Source organism: Ranitomeya imitator, chromosome 6 (assembly GCF_032444005.1).
Source record: "Ranitomeya imitator isolate aRanImi1 chromosome 6, aRanImi1.pri, whole genome shotgun sequence".
Taxonomy (NCBI): domain Eukaryota; kingdom Metazoa; phylum Chordata; class Amphibia; order Anura; family Dendrobatidae; genus Ranitomeya; species Ranitomeya imitator.
Window position 1 is genome coordinate 483,131,944 of NC_091287.1, and position 22,126 is coordinate 483,154,069.

Genomic DNA, 22,126 nt, shown 5'->3' on the forward strand with positions numbered 1-22,126 from the left:
CCCAAATTTTTATTTTCCCAAGGATAACAAGAGAACTTGGACCCAAAAAGTTGTTGTCCAATTTGTCTCGAGTACGATGATACCCCATATGTTGGGGTAAACCCCTGTTTGGGCACACGGGAGAGCTCGGAAGTGAAGGAGCACTGTTTTACTTTTTCAATGCAGAATTGGCTGGAATTGAGATCGGACGCCATGTCGCGTTTGGAGAGCCCCTGATGTGCCTAAACAGTGGAAACCCCCCAATTATAAATGAAACCCTAATCCAAACGCACCCCTAACCCTAATCCCAACTGTAACCCTAACCACACACCTAACCCTGACACACCCCTAATTCTAATCCCAACCCTAATCCCAACCGTAAATGTAATCCAAACCCTAACCCTAGCCCTAACCCTAGCCCTAACCCTAGCCCTAACCCTAACCCTAGCCCTAACCCTAGCCCTAACCCTAATGGGAAAATGGAAATAAATACATTTTTTTAAAATTTTATTATTTTTCCCTAAGGCTAGGTTCACATTGCGTTAGGGAAATCCGTTTAGCGCTAGCGGATTGCGCTAACGCAATGTCTTTTTAGGTGTCGTGTTTAGTGGTCGCGTTAACGTCCCGACTCTGGAAGATCGGGGATCGGACCTCGGGCGCGCCGCGGACGCTGCAAGCAGCGTCCGAGGCATGCCACAAAACAACGGCACCTTGCTAGCGCGAGCCGAAAATGGCACGCTCTAGCGATGCGCTACACCCAAAAATCACATTGCTGTCAATGGGTGTGCTAACGGACCCGTTGCACGGCGTTAATTGTGACATTTTCACCGTGCAACGCTGTCCGTTAGCGTTAACCCATTAACGCAATGTGAACCTAGCCTAACTAAGGGGGTGATGAAGGGGGGGTTTGATTTACTTTTATAGCGTTTTTTATATCGGATTTTTATGATTGCCAGCCGTCACACACTAAAAGACGCTTTTTATAGCAAAAAAGTTTTTGCGTCTCCACATTTTGAGACCTATAATTTTTCCATATTTTGGTCCACAGAGTCATGTGAGGTCTTGTTTTTTGCGGGACGAGTTGACGTTTTTATCGGTTACATTTTCGGACACGTCACAGTTTTTGATCGCTTTTTATTCCGATTTTTTGTGAGGCAGAATGACCAAAAACCAGCTATTCATGAATTTCTTTTGGGGGAGGCGTTTATACCGTTCCGCGTTTGGTAAAATTGATGAAGCAGTTTTATTCTTCGGGTCAGTACGATTACAGCGATACCTCATTTATATCATTTTTTTTATGTTTTGGCGCTTTTATACGATAAAAGCTATTTTATAGAAAAAATAATTATTTTGGCATCGCTTTATTCTGAGGACTATAACTTTTTTATTTTTTTGGTTATGATGCTATATTGCAGCTCGTTTTTTGCGGGACAAGATGACGTTTTCAGAGGTACCATGGTTATTTATATCCGTCTTTTTGATCGCGTGTTATTCCACTTTTTGTTCAGCGTTATGATAATAAAGCGTTGTTTTTTGGCTCGTTTTTTTTTTTTTTCTTACGGTGTTCACTGACGGGGTTAACTAGTGGGCCAGTTTTATAGGTCGGGTCGTTACAGACGCGGCGATACTAAATATGTGTACTTTTATAGTTTTTTTTTTAGATAAAGAAATGTATTTATGGGAATAATATTTTTTTTTTCTTCTTTATTTAGGAATTTTTTTTTAAATTTTTTTTTTACACGTGTGGAAATTTTTTTTTTTACTTTTTCACTTTGTCCCAGGTGGGGACATCACAGCACATAGATGTTTATTTTAAACACTGTTATTCAATTTTTTTCTGCAGCAAACGCTGCTGCAGGGAAGATATGAATCGCGGATTCAGCACGATGCAGGGGACAGCGCTAAACTTTAGCGCTGTCTCCTGCACGGTGCGTGTGGTACCCAGTGGGCACACGGGCGGCACACATGTGCCGCCCGTGTGCCACACTGATGTGCCACGTGCGCACACGGACACGGATAACTCCAGTACCGATTTTATACGGTACTGGAATTATCTGGACGTGTGAATCCGGCCTAAGATATACAGACAATATTAGTGGCATTAGATAGAGGAACAGCTAAAGAAATATCAGTAACATGAGGATGGAGAATAAGTGCCGACCAGAGAAAAATGACTGTGTGGCCACCGGCACCGCAACACAAAGCATAGAATAAGTATGTCTCTCCAATATACTACAACAGTCATGCCATTGGTAAAAAATGAACAATGCCAAAATGACCATATCAAATGGCTACCATCTAGGTCTATGTGATCAAGTTGTTCGTCATTAGACAGAATAGTATATGGAAGTAATGCACTCAATAGTCCGCAATAGGAAAGCACAATAAAGCCATTTGTATAAGCTATTTACCTTCGGACATGGTGCAGGCCTTGTGCTGGGGCGCCGGTTAGACACGCAGGAGCCTCGACATGCGTTTCACCGCCCTCGGCTTCGTCAGAATTATGGTATGGTATGGTACATGTGGATCGCCCCCAGACACAGGGCCACGCGTTTCGGCACCGGGCCTCTCTGGTTCGGTTCTGAGGCTGTCACGGTGGCTAGACCCGGTCCGCGACCCTGCTAAGGGGCGTCCAATGAAAGTAGTGGAACAGTCTGTCAGGGGTTCGTGACGCCACCTGTGGTGTTCAGTCAGGGTGACCGACGCTGCTATGGGGTCCGCTGGGGTGATGGAATGGCAGCCGGATGGTATAACTTCCCACAGGTGAAGTATGTCCCCAGGGCTTCCCAGTGGTGTAGGTGGCGATGGTGTGAGGTGCAGTCAATAATGAGGACACAAGGTTGCAGTCTCTTTACCTCTTTACTGAAGGCTTAAGGATCCTCAATCCAGAGTACGTTTTGCAGGGCTCTCAGAGACCGGCTGGTCCGATGGGCACATCCAGAGTTTCCTTCGCAGTTGGAAATCATTGCCTACCACTAGCGCCTGTGTGTTGTAGTCCTACCCTGCTGAGCATTCGGAATAGTCCTCACAACTGCTGTTCTCGTTCGTTCGTTCTCTACAGCTCTCTCTCGTTCTCTTTAGTTACAGATGTTACTAGTTTCTCGTCCCCCAGTATGTTTTGGCTAGGACGCACCCGTATGACGGGAAGGCTTGGAGGTCTTCCGGGACCCTAGAGACGCCCCTCTCCCAATGTTGCCCTCTATGTCTTCTTAGGAAATTTAAGGTAGACAGCCAACCTATAATTATCTGTCCAGCGGAGTTTGAAGTAAGGCCTGAAGTCAGTTACTCCTACGGTGCTCCGGCCACCAACTACGCGCCTCAGTAAGATGTTGCCTCTCTCTCTCTCGGCACGACTCTTACTGGCTCTCCTTTGTGCTTGATCTCGTTTACACTGTTCCACAATATCCTTCCCTTCGTGTCTCTTCCTTAGGATACCGCCGCAGGGTGTGCAGGCGCGGTTCCGTTACGTTCTGCTCTGTTCGCTAGGCACCTGCCAGGTTCCCACGCCTGACAGGGACCCCCCTGTGCCTTCTCCCTGCAACACCCCCTGCCACGGGATGTTGCCTGGATCCAACCCAGTCAGCTTCTGACTAACTTCCTCCCCAGCCCCTAGTTTTGCCAGTGTGAGGAGTGGCCCAATAAATAAAGCCTTTTTCTCCCCCTAGTGGCCGGAGTGTGAAGTGTAGTGTGTTCTGGTGATACCTGGTCAGGAAAACTCCTTAGTGCCATCAGACGTACCGCTACTCCCCTTAGTGGCAGAGTGCCATACTGCAACGACCAGGTCTCTGGGGCGCTGCACTCCCCCCCCCCCCCCCCCGGTTAAATCCAGTACTCCTGGACTGGGAAGAAGAACAACAATATAATACAGCAAAAGACATACAAAATTTTTGAAATGCTTAGAACAAGTAAATAGAAAAGGTGCTTCCCTTTATGGGAGGTAAGGACACTTGAACGTTACAAACAAAACAAAGTTAAATATTTTTAAATAACATTTTTGACTATAAATAACTCTCACTACCCAGCCGGGCATTCTACTAAGTGCAAACTTCTGATTTAACTTCTCCTTTAAGGGCGTATAAGCTGAACCCACTAAAGGCTTACTATAAAATACTATAACAACATTGCAACTTTCTTTCCATTCTAACTTCACCAATGCAGGACCGCCTAGCTCCTTGGCTGGGCCTACTGCCATTGTGCCGACCATCTTTCTACATCTCTCAGGAGGACTCTCTCTCTAACCCTGGAAGCATCATCTTCGCAAAGTCTTCTCTCGCTTGTAAAACCAGTAGGGAGCACCTTTAAGAAGGTGCAAACTATACACAAACAGTTTTGGATTCATTCACCGTCCATGATCCGGCAGTCTTTTAAACAATGATGAACTTGTGCAAATGTAGAAAAGAAATAGAAAACATTAGGGATCCCGGGTAAACAAAGGGATCCCTAGGAGTTAACCCTGGACGGGTTTAAAGTAGCAGCAACAGCAGGGAACAGTTAACTATATACATTTTCGGATCTCCGAGGTTTATTTTTTCTCTGGTGGCCTCTGCCAGGGCCTAACCGGGCAGGCAGACCTCGGGGGTCTGGGAAGCCTCAAATCACGGCCTATTTCTGGCAGTGCGGGAGTCCAGTGAGCGATCCGGGGGAACAGCAGCAGCGGCTGCCGCTGCTTCAGCCAGTTCTTCCTCCAAGGACTTGGCGCAACCAGGACGGAGGTACAACGCTGGATATCCCGAGCCCACCAGCCGTGGCCCTTCTGGTATCTTCGATAGCTTACCACGTCCCCCGGCAGCAGGACGGGACCCTTACTGTCACCCCGCAGGCCAGCCTCCACCACCTCTCGGGTGATATGAACCCTGGTTGTCGATCCGATTTCTTGGACAAAGCCTCTTCCTCCCTGGGGCTGGTAAACGATCACCACTCCCCATTTCGGCAACGACCCATCCAGCAGCTCACCACGGGCCTCCAGTTCCACATCCCTGGCATATTCAGCTATGAGATGCTTCCAATAATCCCCCCAGGGGAAGGAGCCCATGTCCCACTCACGCATCTCTGGGTTGAATGATGCGGACTCCGGAACTCCACCAACCGCGCCGGTGGCCGGGTCATACGTCGGCGGAACACCGATCCCCGATCGGCCAGGGTACCGAGCTCGCTCACAAGTGGGGGCTCTGGCAGCTCCATGCCGTTCCTCAGGGGCGGCCACCTGGTCTGGTGCAGGCAGCGGGGGCTCCGCGGACAGCTCCCAGAACTCAATCTTCTCCAGCGGCGGCATGCCGGTATAATCCTCTGGTGATGGGGATCTAGACTGGGCCATCTTTCTCCGCAAGCCTTCCCGACTTTCCAGCTCCACTCCGTCTGAGTCATAGTTTAGTTTCTTCGGCCTCCGCCCGCCATATTAGATGAGAAGGCGGACCTCAGACGCTGACGGACCCGCCCTCAGGATACAGCAATACTTAGACTGGGCGGCCATTATCTTTTGCGCTCTCCAGCTTACTCACGCCCACTTCCACGCCCTTCTTCTTCTCTTGTGCTCCTCGTGGCGCTAAGTTTAGGTTTGCGGTCAGTATAGTGGCCACTTTCTCCAGTGAAAGTTCTCATGCAGCTCCAAGGTCACCGGATCATAACAGTTGCCATTCCAACTGTTAGATCTTCCTGAGTCTGGATAATTTTTAAAGACTCTGCCGATAACCCCAAACAGGCCATATGTACCACCTGCAATTCCCGCATCAGCAGGGGTAGCAAAACTACCAGCCTGACCACTACTAGCATGATCAGGCACATGGCAGCAAAGCACCCGACTTTGTGGGCCGAACCTCAGGCTCCAGGAACACTGTCTGCAGGTGACACCACTGCGTCTTCTACTGTTTTGCATAGAAGCCAATCCCCTGTCCACCGTGCATGTGAAGATGCCTCTAGCCCTGCACCTGTTGTTGCCCACAGTCAATCAGCACCATCATCAAGCCCGTCCACGTCCTTGTCCCAGCACAGCCTTCAGTGGCGGAAATACCCAGCCAATGCCCCACAGGCCACAGTCCTAAATTCTAACATTTCTCTTCTGCTTGCGCTCGATATGTTACCTCTTAGGCTCTTTGAGGTGGAAGCTTTCCGCAACCTGATGGCGGCGGCCGTCCTAAGGTACTCGGTCCCCAGTCGCCACAATTTCTCCCAGTGTGCCATACCGGCATTACACCAGCATGTATGCAACAGCATTACCCATGCCCTCAACAATGCTGTTACTGGGAAAGTCCACCTAACCACGGACACATGGACAAGTGCTTGTGGGCAGGGACGGTACATCTCATTGATGGCACAATGGGTTAACATAGTGGAAGCCGGGACCCAGTCGGACCTTGGGATGGAACACATCCTCCCCATGCCGAGGATTGCGGGCCCTACGTCAATCAGGGTTGCCCCCACAGTCTACAGCTCCTGCACCTCCTACTCCTCATCCTCCTCTTCAGCCTCCATCTCTGAAACCAACACATCAGTCAGAAGCTGGAACCACTGCAGCAATGCCTCAGCCAATCGGCAATAGGCTGTGCTGAAGCTAATCTGCATAGGTGACAAACCGCACAATGCAGAAGAGTTGTGGACAGCGCTGAAAGAGCAGTCAGATATTTGGATGACACTGCTGAACCTACAGCTAGGCATGGTCGTGTGTGACAATGGCCAAAACCTGGTGGTGGCTCTGAGGCAAGGTGAGCTCACACACGTACCTTGCCTGGCCTATGTGCTTAACCTCGTGATTCAATGTTTTCTGTAAAGCTACCCAGAGCTGCCAGGTCTGCTAGTGAAAGTACGCCATCTGTCTGCCCATTTTAGAAAGTCAACTACAGCTTCAGCCGCCCTTGCCGTGCTTCAGCAGCATTTGCAGCTTCCGGCTCACTGACTGGTGTGTGATGTCCCCACACGCTGGAACTCTACACTGCATATGTTGGAAAGGATTTGTGAGCAGAAGAGGACAGTTGTTGAGTACCAACATCAACAAGGTCGTCGATATTCTGTTCAGACTCCACACATAAGACCTCAGGAGTAGACATGGATGTCAGACATATGTACCATCCTACAAAACTGCACCAAGATGGTGGGTGTCGATGACGCCATAATTAGCATCACCATCCCGCTTCTCAGCATTCTGAAAACCTTTCTGGTCACAATTAAAGAGGGTGCATTGCAGGCAGAACACGAGGACATGGACCAAGTAACTATACAGGGGTATTACGCTCAGCCCAGCTTCATGTCTTCCCAACATGGATTGGTAGGCAATGAGGAGGAGGAGTAAGAACAGGAGCTACTTTCTTGCGCTATAGACGGCACTACAAGCACAGCTGTCATACCGTCTGTTCAGCGTGGATGGCCTGAAGACAGGGAGGAGGAGGAGGAGTAGGAGGAGGACAGCATGGTCAGTCATCCTGTTGGTGAGGACACAGAAGTCTTGCCTGTTAGCAGTCTGACACACATGGCTGACTTTATGTTGCGCTGCGTTTCACGTGACCCTCGCATTATAAAAATTTTGGGTGACACTCATTTCTGGTTGGTGACACCTCTAGACCCATGGTACAAGGAGAACTTTCAATCTCTGCTGCCAGAGGCAGAGAGGTGTACTAAAATGTTTCAGTACCTGAGGGCCCTTGTAGCGGAATTGCTTAGAAAATTCCCATGTGAGAACGCTGTCAGCAGACGTCAGAGTTTGTTGTACAACCAAGGAGTCCAAGCGAGAGAGACAGAAGTACAATCCAGCTCAGGAAGGGGAATGATGGCAAAGTTCTGGGACAGTTTTCACAGACCCTCCCATCGTGCCGGCACAGAGGCAAGGGGTTCTGTTACTAGAAGTGCAATGTTTGGGAAGATGATGAGGGAGTACCTTGCAGATCGTACAAACGTCCTCCATGATTCCTCTGTTCCTTTTAATTATTGGGTATCCAAGCTGGACACGTGGCATGAACTGGCTCTCTACGCCTTGGAAGTCCTGGCCTGCCCTGCTTCTAGCGTTCTGTCAGAGCGGGTTTTTAGTGCCGCTGGTGGAATTATAACAGATAAGCGCATCCGCCTGTCAACTGAAAATGCTGACAGGCTGACTCTTATAAAAATAAACAAGGGCTAGATTGGGCAAGATTTCTGTACACCACCAAGTGAAAACAGCTAAACAGCTAAACATAACCTGTAATACATTGTCTTTTTTGTGGAGGTGTATTGTCATGCACCTCTCCCCAACCACAAATAGCTATCTGCTTCCTGATTTTGTCTGTTTGGTGTTATCCTCCTTATCCTCATCCTCATCATCCACAACCAGTACAACACCAGGGTGATCGTATTCCGTAATGCCAAACTCACTAAATTTTTGTGTAAGGGTGTTTTTCAGATGCCCCTCACTAATTAAAAACCAAAATCAAAATGAGATGTATGTATATTTTTCCCATTTATTCTTATATATGCGACCTCCTACTCTCTGGACTCCCCTCTAGCACTCTGGCACCACTCCAATCCATCCTACACTCTGCTGCCCGACTAATCCACCTGTCCCCCCGCTATTCCCCAGCCTCTCCCCTGTGTCAAGCCCTTCACTGGCTTCCTATCGCCCAGAGACTCCAGTTCAAAACCCTCACACTGACATACAAAGCCATCCACAACCTGTCTCCTCCATACATCTGTGACATGGTCTCCCGGTACCTACCTACACGCGACCTCCGATCCTCCCAAGACCTCCTTCTCTACTCCCCTCTCATCTCTTCTTCCCATAACCGCATCCAAGACTTCTCCCGTGCTTCCCCCATACTCTGGAACTCTCTACCCCAACACATCAGACTTGCGCCTACCATAGAAACCTTCAAAAAGAACCTGAAGACTCATCTCTTCCGACAAGCCTACAGCCTGCAGTGATCCTCAACCTACTGAACAGCCGTACAGCCAGCTCTTCCCTCTCCTAGTGTATCCTCACCCACCCCCTGCAGACTGTGAGCCCTCGCGGGCAGGGTCCTCCCTCCTTATGTACTCGTGTGCCTTGTTATCTGCTCATGTTTAATGTATTTGTCTATATTTGCCCCGTATTCACATGTAAAGCGCCATGGAATAAATGGCGCTATAAAAATGTATAATAATAAAAAATAATAATATATTCCAGTTTTAATATCTCTGCACCGTCCTTCTATGACCCAGTGTATACCTCTACACCTCTACAATATGAAAATATTGAAATACTATTATATAGTTTTTGTTATATCCCTGACTCTGAGCTGTTGCTAGGGACATACATATCTCGTTGGACACAATCTGGCATCATATATATGAACTCGCCCCACCCTTTTGTTATTTACTTTCATCGTTGGATTCACATCCTTTTTTTTTATTTTTTTTTATTTCAGTATGATTTATCTTTATGTTTCCTCTTTCTCCACCACTAGATCACAAGGTTTAACGTCTTCTGTGCCGCTACAGGCAGTCCAATTTTTGACAAGGGTGTCTGTGATGCCCATAGTATATTTTTTTAAAATGTATCCCCCTTGGGGAAATGTTTGTCAGACCATGCACTGCTTGTATGGGCATTACAAGTATAGGAGACACACTCCTTTACATTTGGCCTAGTTTTTAATGAGGCCTTCAGCAATGTCTCCTCATTCTCCACCACTAGATCACCATGCTGAACGTGTTCCGTGCTGCTGCAGACAGTCAATTTTTTGGCAAGGGTGTCTATGATGCCCATAGTATATTTTTTTAAAATGTATCCCTGTTGGGGAAATGTTTGTCAGCCCATGCACTGCGTGTATGGGCATTACAAGTCTAGGAGACACACTCCTTTACATTTGGCCTAGTTTTTAACGAGGCCTTCAGCAATGTTTCCTCATTCTCCATCACTAGATCACCATGCTGAAGGTGTTTCGTGCTGATACAGACAGTCAATTTTTTGGCAAGGGTGTCTATGATGCCCATAGAACATTTTTTAAAAATGTATCCCCCATGGGGTAATGTTTGTCAGCCCATGCACTGCGTGGAAGGGCATTACAAGTCTAGGAGACACACTCCTTTACATTTGGCCTAGTTTTTAATAAGGCCTTCCGCAATGTCTCCTCATTCTGCACCACCTGATCACCATGCTGAACGTGTTCCTTGCTGCTACAGATGGTACAATTTTTGCCAAGCCTGTCCATAATGTCCATAAAAGATTTTTAAAAAAGGTACCCCCCATGGTGAAATGTTTCTCAGCCCATGCACTTCATGTATGGTCGTTACAAGCCTAGTAGACCCACTCCTTATCATTGGGCCTAGCTTTTAATGAAGCCTTCCTCCAACTCTCATCAATTTCCACCACTAGATCACCAGGGTTCACCTGTTCCGTGCTGCTGCAGACAGTCAATTTTTGGCAAGGGTGTCTGTGATCCCAATTAAATATTTTTTGACAAATGTATCCCCTATGGGGAAATGTTTGTCAGCCCCTGCACTTAGTGTATGGACATTCCAAGTGTAGGAGACACACTCCTTTACATTGGGCCTAGTTTTTAATGCGGCCTTCAGCAATGTCTCCTCATTTTCTACCACTAGATCACCACGCTTAACGTGTTCTGTCCTGCTATAGGCAGTTCAATTTTTGGCAATGGTGTGTATTATGCCCTTAGTATATTTTTTTAAAATGTATCCCCCTTGGGGAAATGTTTGACAGCCCATGCACTGCGTGTATGTGCATTACAAGTCAAGGAGACACGGTCCTTAACATTGGGCCTAGTTTTTAATAATGACTTCCTCCACATATCATCATTCTCCGCCACTAGAACACCATGGTAATCGTGTTCTGTGCTGCTACAGCCATTCAATTTTTGGCCAATGGCATCTATGATCCCCATAAATAATTTTTTTTAAATGTAACCCCCATGGGGAAATGTTTGTCAGCCCATACACTTAGTATATTGGTATTACAAGTCTAGGAGACCTGCTCCTTTAAATTGGGCCTAGTTTTTAATGAGGCCTTCCTCCACCTCTCATCATCTTCCACCACTAGATCACCAGGGTTCACGTGTTCCGTGCTGCTACAGACAGTCAATTTTTTGGGAAACGGTGTCTGTGATCCCCATTAAATATTTTTTAAAAATTCACCTTCCATGGGGAAAGGTTTGTCAGCCCATACACTTAGTGTATAGGCATTACAAGTCTAGGAGACCCGCTCCTTTGTAATGGGACAGTTTTTTATGAAGCCCTCCTCCATGTTTCTTCCAAGGGGGATTGGGGTGCGTGCAAATTTGGGTCAAGGCGGAACTTGGGTCAAGGCGGAACTTTCATTCAATGCATAAGGAAACATTATGGCAGGACCAACTGAAGAATGCGAAGTGGATTTTCCTGTGGCCATCCAGTACCTGGGTTCAAAGGCTTATTGGGGTGCATATGACTTGATAGCAGGGCAGGCCTTGCAGATAATACATAAGAAAACAGTATGGCAGGACCGACTAAAGAATGTGAAGTGGCTTTTCCTGTGGCCATCCAGTACCAGTAGTTCAAAGGATTATTGGGGTGCATATGACTTGATAGCAGGGCAGGACTTGCAGATAATACATAAGAAAACAGTATGGCAGGACCAACTGAAGAATGTGAAGTGGGTTTTCCTGTTGCCATCCAGTACCTGGGTTCAAAGGCTTATTAGGGTGCATATGACTTAATAGCAGGGCAGGCCTTGCATTCAATGCAACATTTTTTCAGGAAGCCCTCCTGTACCTCTCGTGAAAGGAGTTGTAATTGTTGGCAGCCCAGCCACTCACTGCATGGGCAATAACAGCATAGGAGACCCACTGTTTAATAATGGCCCTTTAAGAATATTGATGCTGCCTGATGCCCCTCTAAAAATAGGCTTTGAGACTTTAAGACTGAGTCCCTCTTTCATAAATGAAGCAAGATGTGTCTCCTTATGTGTCACACACCACATGGACAGCTAGGGTTGTTAAATGTTCCAATGACATTTCCCAGTGAATGCATTTGTATTTGTAAAGCAATGTAAAAGTTGAAAAACGCATCAAAAACGTTGTGTGTAAACATAGCCCAAGTGGTGGAGGAATATTTTGGTCTGGGGTTAATTATTTTGCCTTACATACTAGTCATTACCCTGGAAAGGATGTACCTTAACTAGTGTTGAGCATTCCGATACCGCAAGTATCGGGTATCGGCCGATACTTGCGGTATCGGAATTCCGATACCGAGATCCGATACTTTTGTGGTATCGGGTATCGGTATCGGATACATAGAGATGTGTAAAATAAAGAATTAAAATAAAAAATATTGATATATTTACCTCTCCGGCGGCCCCTGGTGAGTCCGCGGGTAACCGGCAGGCTTCGTTGTTCAAAATCAGCGCTTTTAGGACCTGAGAGTCACGTCCCGGCTTCTGATTGGTCGCGGGCCACCCATGTGACCGCCACGCGACCAATCACAAGCCGCGACGTCACCGCAAGCTATTAGCGCACTCATTTTTGAAAAATGAGCGCGTTAATGACTTTCAAAGACGTAGCGGCTTGTGATTGGTCGCGGCCACGCGACCAATCACAAGCCGCGACGTCACCGCAAGCTATTAACGCGCTCATTTTTAAAAATGAGCGCGTTAATGGCTTTCAAAGACGTAGCGGCTTGTGATTGGTCGCGTGGCCGCGACCAATCACTAGCCGCGACGTCACCGCAAGCTATTAACGCGCTCATTTTTAAAAATGAGCGCGTTAATGGCTTTCAAAGACGTAGCGGCTTGTGATTGGTCGCGTGGCCGCGACCAATCACTAGCCGCGACGTCACCGCAAGCTATTAACGCGCTCATTTTTAAAAATGAGCGCGTTAATGGCTTTCAAAGACGTAGCGGCTTGTGATTGGTCGCGTGGCCGCGACCAATCACTAGCCGCGACGTCACCGCAAGCTATTAACGCGCTCATTTTTAAAAATGAGCGCGTTAATGGCTTTCAAAGACGTAGCGGCTTGTGATTGGTCGCGGCCACGCGACCAATCACAAGCCGCGACGTCACCGCAAGCTATTAACGCGCTCATTTTTAAAAATGAGCGCGTTAATGGCTTTCAAAGACGTAGCGGCTTGTGATTGGTCGCGTGGCCGCGACCAATCACTAGCCGCGACGTCACCGCAAGCTATTAACGCGCTCATTTTTAAAAATGAGCGCGTTAATGGCTTTCAAAGACGTAGCGGCTTGTGATTGGTCGCGTGGCCGCGACCAATCACTAGCCGCGACGTCACCGCAAGCTATTAACGCGCTCATTTTTAAAAATGAGCGCGTTAATGGCTTTCAAAGACGTAGCGGGTTGTGATTGGTCGCGGCCGCGACCAATCACTAGCCGCGACGTCACCGCAAGCTATTAACGTGCTCATTTTTAAAAATGAGCGCGTTAATGGCTTTCAAAGACGTAGCGGCTTGTGATTGGTCGCGTGGCCGCGACCAATCACTAGCCGCGACGTCACCGCAAGCTATTAGCGCACTCATTTTTGAAAAATGAGCGCGTTAATGACTTTCAAAGACGTAGCGGCTTGTGATTGGTCGCGGCCACGCGACCAATCACAAGCCGCGACGTCACCGCAAGCTATTAACGCGCTCATTTTTAAAAATGAGCGCGTTAATGGCTTTCAAAGACGTAGCGGCTTGTGATTGGTCGCGTGGCCGCGACCAATCACTAGCCGCGACGTCACCGCAAGCTATTAACGCGCTCATTTTTAAAAATGAGCGCGTTAATGGCTTTCAAAGACGTAGCGGGTTGTGATTGGTCGCGGCCGCGACCAATCACTAGCCGCGACGTCACCGCAAGCTATTAACGTGCTCATTTTTAAAAATGAGCGCGTTAATGGCTTTCAAAGACGTAGCGGCTTGTGATTGGTCGCGTGGCCGCGACCAATCACTAGCCGCGACGTCACCGCAAGCTATTAACGCGCTCATTTTTAAAAATGAGCGCGTTAATGGCTTTCAAAGACGTAGCGGGTTGTGATTGGTCGCGGCTGCGACCAATCACTAGCCGCGACGTCACCGCAAGCTATTAACGCGCTCATTTTTAAAAATGAGCGCGTTAATGGCTTTCAAAGACGTAGCGGCTTGTGATTGGTCGCGTGGCCGCGACCAATCACTAGCCGCGACGTCACCGCAAGCTATTAACGCGCTCATTTTTAAAAATGAGCGCGTTAATGGCTTTCAAAGACGTAGCGGCTTGTGATTGGTCGCGTGGCCGCGACCAATCACTAGCCGCGACGTCACCGCAAGCTATTAACGCGCTCATTTTTAAAAATGAGCGCGTTAATGGCTTTCAAAGACGTAGCGGCTTGTGATTGGTCGCGGCCACGCGACCAATCACAAGCCGCGACGTCACCGCAAGCTATTAACGCGCTCATTTTTAAAAATGAGCGCGTTAATGGCTTTCAAAGACGTAGCGGCTTGTGATTGGTCGCGTGGCCGCGACCAATCACTAGCCGCGACGTCACCGCAAGCTATTAACGCGCTCATTTTTAAAAATGAGCGCGTTAATGGCTTTCAAAGACGTAGCGGCTTGTGATTGGTCGCGTGGCCGCGACCAATCACTAGCCGCGACGTCACCGCAAGCTATTAACGCGCTCATTTTTAAAAATGAGCGCGTTAATGGCTTTCAAAGACGTAGCGGGTTGTGATTGGTCGCGGCCGCGACCAATCACTAGCCGCGACGTCACCGCAAGCTATTAACGCGCTCATTTTTAAAAATGAGCGCGTTAATGGCTTTCAAAGACGTAGCGGCTTGTGATTGGTCGCGGCCGCGACCAATCACTAGCCGCGACGTCACCGCAAGCTATTAACGCGCTCATTTTTAAAAATGAGCGCGTTAATGGCTTTCAAAGACGTAGCGGCTTGTGATTGGTCGCGTGGCCGCGACCAATCACTAGCCGCGACGTCACCGCAAGCTATTAACGCGCTCATTTTTAAAAATGAGCGCGTTAATGGCTTTCAAAGACGTAGCGGGTTGTGATTGGTCGCAGCCGCGACCAATCACTAGCCGCGACGTCACCGCAAGCTATTAACGCGCTCATTTTTAAAAATGAGCGCGTTAATGGCTTTCAAAGACGTAGCGGGTTGTGATTGGTCGCGTGGCCGCGACCAATCACTAGCCGCGACGTCACCGCAAGCTATTAACGCGCTCATTTTTAAAAATGAGCGCGTTAATGGCTTTCAAAGACGTAGCGGGTTGTGATTGGTCGCGGCCGCGACCAATCACTAGCCGCGACGTCACCGCAAGCTATTAACGCGCTCATTTTTAAAAATGAGCGCGTTAATGGCTTTCAAAGACGTAGCGGCTTGTGATTGGTCGCGTGGCCGCGACCAATCACTAGCCGCGACGTCACCGCAAGCTATTAACGCGCTCATTTTTAAAAATGAGCGCGTTAATGGCTTTCAAAGACGTAGCGGGTTGTGATTGGTCGCGGCCGCGACCAATCACTAGCCGCGACGTCACCGCAAGCTATTAACGCGCTCATTTTTAAAAATGAGCGCGTTAATGGCTTTCAAAGACGTAGCGGGTTGTGATTGGTCGCGGCCGCGACCAATCACTAGCCGCGACGTCACCGCAAGCTATTAACGTGCTCATTTTTAAAAATGAGCGCGTTAATGGCTTTCAAAGACGTAGCGGCTTGTGATTGGTCGCGTGGACGCGACCAATCACTAGCCGCGACGTCACCGCAAGCTATTAACGCGCTCATTTTTAAAAATGAGCGCGTTAATGGCTTTCAAAGACGTAGCGGGTTGTGATTGGTCGCGGCCGCGACCAATCACTAGCCGCGACGTCACCGCAAGCTATTAACGCGCTCATTTTTAAAAATGAGCGCGTTAATGGCTTTCAAAGACGTAGCGGCTTGTGATTGGTCGCGGCCGCGACCAATCACTAGCCGCGACGTCACCGCAAGCTATTAACGCGCTCATTTTTAAAAATGAGCGCGTTAATGGCTTTCAAAGACGTAGCGGGTTGTGATTGGTCGCGTGGCCGCGACCAATCACTAGCCGCGACGTCACCGCAAGCTATTAACGCGCTCATTTTTAAAAATGAGCGCGTTAATGGCTTTCAAAGACGTAGCGGGTTGTGATTGGTCGCGGCCGCGACCAATCACTAGCCGCGACGTCACCGCAAGCTATTAACGCGCTCATTTTTGAAAATGAGCGCGTTAATGGCTTTCAAAGACGTAGCGGGTTGTGATTGGTCGCGGCCGCGACCAATCACTAGCCGCGACGTCACCGCAAGCTATTAACGCGCTCATTTTTAAAAATGAGCGCGTTAATGGCTTTCAAAGACGTAGCGGGTTGTGATTGGTCGCGTGGCCGCGACCAATCACTAGCCGCGACGTCACCGCAAGCTATTAACGCGCTCATTTTTAAAAATGAGCGCGTTAATGGCTTTCAAAGACGTAGCGGGTTGTGATTGGTCGCGTGGCCGCGACCAATCACTAGCCGCGACGTCACCGCAAGCTATTAACGCGCTCATTTTTAAAAATGAGCGCGTTAATGGCTTTCAAAGACGTAGCGGCTTGTGATTGGTCGCGTGGCCGCGACCAATCACTAGCCGCGACGTCACCGCAAGATATTAACGCGCTCATTTTTAAAAATGAGCGCGTTAATGGCTTTCAAAGACGTAGCGGGTTGTGATTGGTCGCGGCCGCGACCAATCACTAGCCGCGACGTCACCGCAAGCTATTAACGCGCTCATTTTTAAAAATGAGCGCGTTAATGGCTTTCAAAGACGTAGCGGGTTGTGATTGGTCGCGGCCGCGACCAATCACTAGCCGCGACGTCACCGCAAGCTATTAACGCGCTCATTTTTAAAAATGAGCGCGTTAATGGCTTTCAAAGACGTAGCGGCTTGTGATTGGTCGCGTGGCCGCGACCAATCACTAGCCGCGACGTCACCGCAAGCTATTAACGCGCTCATTTTTAAAAATGAGCGCGTTAATGGCTTTCAAAGACGTAGCGGGTTGTGATTGGTCGCGGCCGCGACCAATCACTAGCCGCGACGTCACCGCAAGCTATTAACGCGCTCATTTTTAAAAATGAGCGCGTTAATGGCTTTCAAAGACGTAGCGGGTTGTGATTGGTCGCGGCCGCGACCAATCACTAGCCGCGACGTCACCGCAAGCTATTAACGCGCTCATTTTTAAAAATGAGCGCGTTAATGGCTTTCAAAGACGTAGCGGGTTGTGATTGGTCGCGGCCGCGACCAATCACTAGCCGCGACGTCACCGCAAGCTATTAACGCGCTCATTTTTAAAAATGAGCACGTTAATGGCTTTCAAAGACGTAGCGGCTTGTGATTGGTCGCGTGGCCGCGACCAATCACTAGCCGCGACGTCACCGCAAGCTATTAACGCGCTCATTTTTAAAAATGAGCGCGTTAATGGCTTTCAAAGACGTAGCGGGTTGTGATTGGTCGCGTGGCCGCGACCAATCACTAGCCGCGACGTCACCGCAAGCTATTAACGCGCTCATTTTTAAAAATGAGCGCGTTAATGGCTTTCAAAGACGTAGCGGCTTGTGATTGGTCGCGGCCGCGACCAATCACTAGCCGCGACGTCACCGCAAGCTATTAACGCGCTCATTTTTAAAAATGAGCGCGTTAATGGCTTTCAAAGACGTAGCGGCTTGTGATTGGTCGCGGCCGTGACCAATCACTAGCCGCGACGTCACCGCAAGCTATTAACGCGCTCATTTTTAAAAATGAGCGCGTTAATGGCTTTCAAAGACGTAGCGGCTTGTGATTGGTCGCGTGGCCGCGACCAATCACTAGCCGCGACGTCACCGCAAGCTATTAACGCGCTCATTTTTAAAAATGAGCGCGTTAATGGCTTTCAAAGACGTAGCGGGTTGTGATTGGTCGCGGCCGCGACCAATCACTAGCCGCGACGTCACCGCAAGCTATTAACGCGCTCATTTTTAAAAATGAGCGCGTTAATGGCTTTCAAAGACGTAGCGGGTTGTGATTGGTCGCGGCCGCGACCAATCACTAGCCGCGACGTCACCGCAAGCTATTAACGCGCTCATTTTTAAAAATGAGCGCGTTAATGGCTTTCAAAGACGTAGCGGGTTGTGATTGGTCGCGGCCGCGACCAATCACTAGCCGCGACGTCACCGCAAGCTATTAACGCGCTCATTTTTAAAAATGAGCGCGTTAATGGCTTTCAAAGACGTAGCGGGTTGTGATTGGTCGCGGCCGCGACCAATCACTAGCCGCGACGTCACCGCAAGCAATTAACGCGCTCATTTTTAAAAATGAGCGCGTTAATGGCTTTCAAAGACGTAGCGGCTTGTGATTGGTCGCGTGGCCGCGACCAATCACTAGCCGCGACGTCACCGCAAGCTATTAACGCGCTCATTTTTAAAAATGAGCGCGTTAATGGCTTTCAAAGACGTAGCGGGTTGTGATTGGTCGCGGCCGCGACCAATCACTAGCCGCGACGTCACCGCAAGCTATTAACGCGCTCATTTTTAAAAATGAGCGCGTTAATGGCTTTCAAAGACGTAGCGGCTTGTGATTGGTCGCGGCCGTGACCAATCACTAGCCGCGACGTCACCGCAAGCTATTAACGCGCTCATTTTTAAAAATGAGCGCGTTAATGGCTTTCAAAGACGTAGCGGCTTGTGATTGGTCGCGTGGCCGCGACCAATCACTAGCCGCGACGTCACCGCAAGCTATTAACGCGCTCATTTTTAAAAATGAGCGCGTTAATGGCTTTCAAAGACGTAGCGGGTTGTGATTGGTCGCGGCCGCGACCAATCACTAGCCGCGACGTCACCGCAAGCTATTAACGCGCTCATTTTTAAAAATGAGCGCGTTAATGGCTTTCAAAGACGTAGCGGGTTGTGATTGGTCGCGGCCGCGACCAATCACTAGCCGCGACGTCACCGCAAGCTATTAACGCGCTCATTTTTAAAAATGAGCGCGTTAATGGCTTTCAAAGACGTAGCGGGTTGTGATTGGTCGCGGCCGCGACCAATCACTAGCCGCGACGTCACCGCAAGCTATTAACGCGCTCATTTTTAAAAATGAGCGCGTTAATGGCTTTCAAAGACGTAGCGGGTTGTGATTGGTCGCGGCCGCGACCAATCACTAGCCGCGACGTCACCGCAAGCAATTAACGCGCTCATTTTTAAAAATGAGCGCGTTAATGGCTTTCAAAGACGTAGCGGCTTGTGATTGGTCGCGTGGCCGCGACCAATCACTAGCCGCGACGTCACCGCAAGCTATTAACGCGCTCATTTTTAAAAATGAGCGCGTTAATGGCTTTCAAAGACGTAGCGGGTTGTGATTGGTCGCGGCCGCGACCAATCACTAGCCGCGACGTCACCGCAAGCTATTAACGCGCTCATTTTTAAAAATGAGCGCGTTAATGGCTTTCAAAGACGTAGCGGGTTGTGATTGGTCGCGGCCGCGACCAATCACTAGCCGCGACGTCACCGCAAGCTATTAACGCGCTCATTTTTAAAAATGAGCGCGTTAATGGCTTTCAAAGACGTAGCGGGTTGTGATTGGTCGCGGCCGCGACCAATCACTAGCCGCGACGTCACCGCAAGCTATTAACGCGCTCATTTTTAAAAATGAGCGCGTTAATGGCTTTCAAAGACGTAGCGGGTTGTGATTGGTCGCGGCCGCGACCAATCACTAGCCGCGACGTCACCGCAAGCTATTAACGCGCTCATTTTTAAAAATGAGCGCGTTAATGGCTTTCAAAAACGTAGCGGGTTGTGATTGGTCGCGGCCGCGACCAATCACTAGCCGCGACGTCACCGCAAGCTATTATTGCGCTCATTTTTAAAAATGAGCGCGTTAATAGGTTGCGGTGACGTCGCGGCTAGTGATTGGTCGCGGCCACGCGACCAATCACAAGCCGCTACGTCTTTGAAAGTCATTAACGCGCTCATTTTTCAAAAATGAGCGCGCTAATAGCTTGCGGTAACGTCGCAGCTTGTGATTGGTCGCGTGGCGGTCACATGGGCGGCCCGCGACCAATCAGAAGCCGGGACGTGATTCTCAGGTCCTAAAAGCGCTGATTTTGAACAAAGAAGCCTGCCGGTTACCCGCGCTGAGTTCAGGGGCCGCCGGAAAGGTAAATATATCAATATTTTTTATTTTAATTCTTTATTTTACACATCCCTATTTATCCCAGGGCCTGAAGGAGAGTTTCCTCTCCTTCAGACCCTGGGAACCATGAGAATACCTTCCGATACTTGATGTCCCATTGACTTGTATTGGTATCGGATATCGGTATCGGCGATATCCGATATTTTTCGGGTATCGGCCGATACTATCCGATACCGATACTTTCAAGTATCGGACGGTATCGCTCAACACTAACCTTAACATATTTCCCAGCAAAATCCATTTTGGTTTCGTTTTTGTATGTTTTTTGGTGCACCTGTAAAAATGGCATGAAACTCTTGACAACATTGCTTACAGCTATGACCTAGGAGTCAGAAATGCTTCCAGGGGAGATCACCATGATGTTCCTATGTCATTTGAGCAGTGTTTCCATCATGTTTCCATCATTTTCCGACGTTTTTAGACCTTAAAAGGACCCCGGGGGGATCGCGTTAAAAATACTTGGTTTTCCCATAGACTCGCTGCTCGGGTCGAATACCAAAGTATTTCAATTTGCTCGACCCAAGCAACGAGCACCCGAGCATTTTAGTGCTCGCTCATCACTAATCACCACCTATTCAAAGATTCATGAATGGAAGCTCATTCATTCAGAATACAGTACATGACAAGGCCATTCTGTGAAAGCAGTTTCCCAGAAGCCTACAAATACATTTGCTACTTTCACAGTCAGGTTTTTTCTCCAGAGATGTAGTAAGACCAATTTAATAGCAGCCAGGCTGACTTCCAATGCTTCGAATGGGGTCATCCATGCAGCACAGAGGGAAACATGGAGGCAGCAGAATGTGCTTACAGGCTTCATTCCCCATGGAGGGGAATGCATTCACTGAACGGAACCATGTGTCAGTCAAATACTTTATTCTCTAGAACTAGGATTTAAGGATTTACCTAGATGTCGTTCAATTGTATGTGCAGACATGGCTCGAAATGCACAGATTAACCAATGATTGGATTGTAGATAGAAAAATATTTAGAATTGAGAGTCCCCAGTGGTTGATACCTTTTAATGGCTAACTGAAAAGATGGTAATAAATTGCAAGCTTTCGAGACTACACAGGTCTCTTCATCAGACAAAGACTAAAACAAATTCTGAAGAATCAAATATTTATGCACAACATCGTATAGAAAAAAAAGGCGGGGGGGAGGTAACACGGCTAACACGGTACCAAGATATATTTCTTTCCTGTATCAAAATGGATTGTAGATAGAAATCTAAAACTAAAATGTGAACATAGATCAGGTATAAATATGATAAGTTACAGAAGCTGCAGAGCTGAGTTTGTAATTACATTTTGGAAATAGTTTGATTAAAAGAGAATGTGTCCCACAATTAACTAAACAAACTGATAAGACCTGATGAAGCTGATGTACTTGCTTCATGTAAAAAGACTATCTTTTCCAAATCAATTTCTGCCCACCTAGCCTAAATGATAGTTCCTCAGTGTTCCTCCTCCCTGTTACTGCTGAGCTCTCACTCTGCTAAGTATAACCTGCAGCTATCAATCAGGCTGGGTGGGAAAAAAAATAGAATATCCTTGGACTAATTAATTAGCTTTCACTCTAAAGCTGGACTCATAACATGCTAATTGCAATGCCAGGGTTATACAGCTATTCTGATATGGATTTTTGTTTAAATGCATCAGCCTCATCAGGTCTAACAGCTTTATTCCATAATGTTTGCAGTTTGTATTGTGATACCTGGTGACAGATCCACTTGAATAGAATAGGGGATATTGAGTTCTGTATGAGGACTGTTTCCTGAACTCTTTAAAGTAAATATTTGTTATGATTTTAGCACAGAATCGTGGCCCTAAAATTGAGTAGTGGAGTTTGATTTTAACAAACTTGGTCCTGCTAGCCTGTTATTCAACTACAATACTTAATTTTGACTTTTCTTTGTGAAGCCGTGATAATTCATTGACAACCATTACATTGCTTAAAAGGAGTCTGTGAGCACAAAATGACTGTTCAAACTAAGCATGGGCAGTCAGCGCACCTTTTTCATGGCTAAACATTTCATTGCACCATCCCT

At 48.1% G+C, this 22,126-nt stretch overlaps 1 protein-coding gene across 1 annotated transcript in view; it reads left to right on the plus strand.

The window, feature by feature from the left end:
* Window positions 1-22,126, plus strand: part of NECAB1 (N-terminal EF-hand calcium binding protein 1) — a 342,508-nt gene that overhangs the window by 85,725 nt on the left and 234,657 nt on the right. The gene's annotated exons all lie outside the window — the stretch shown is intronic.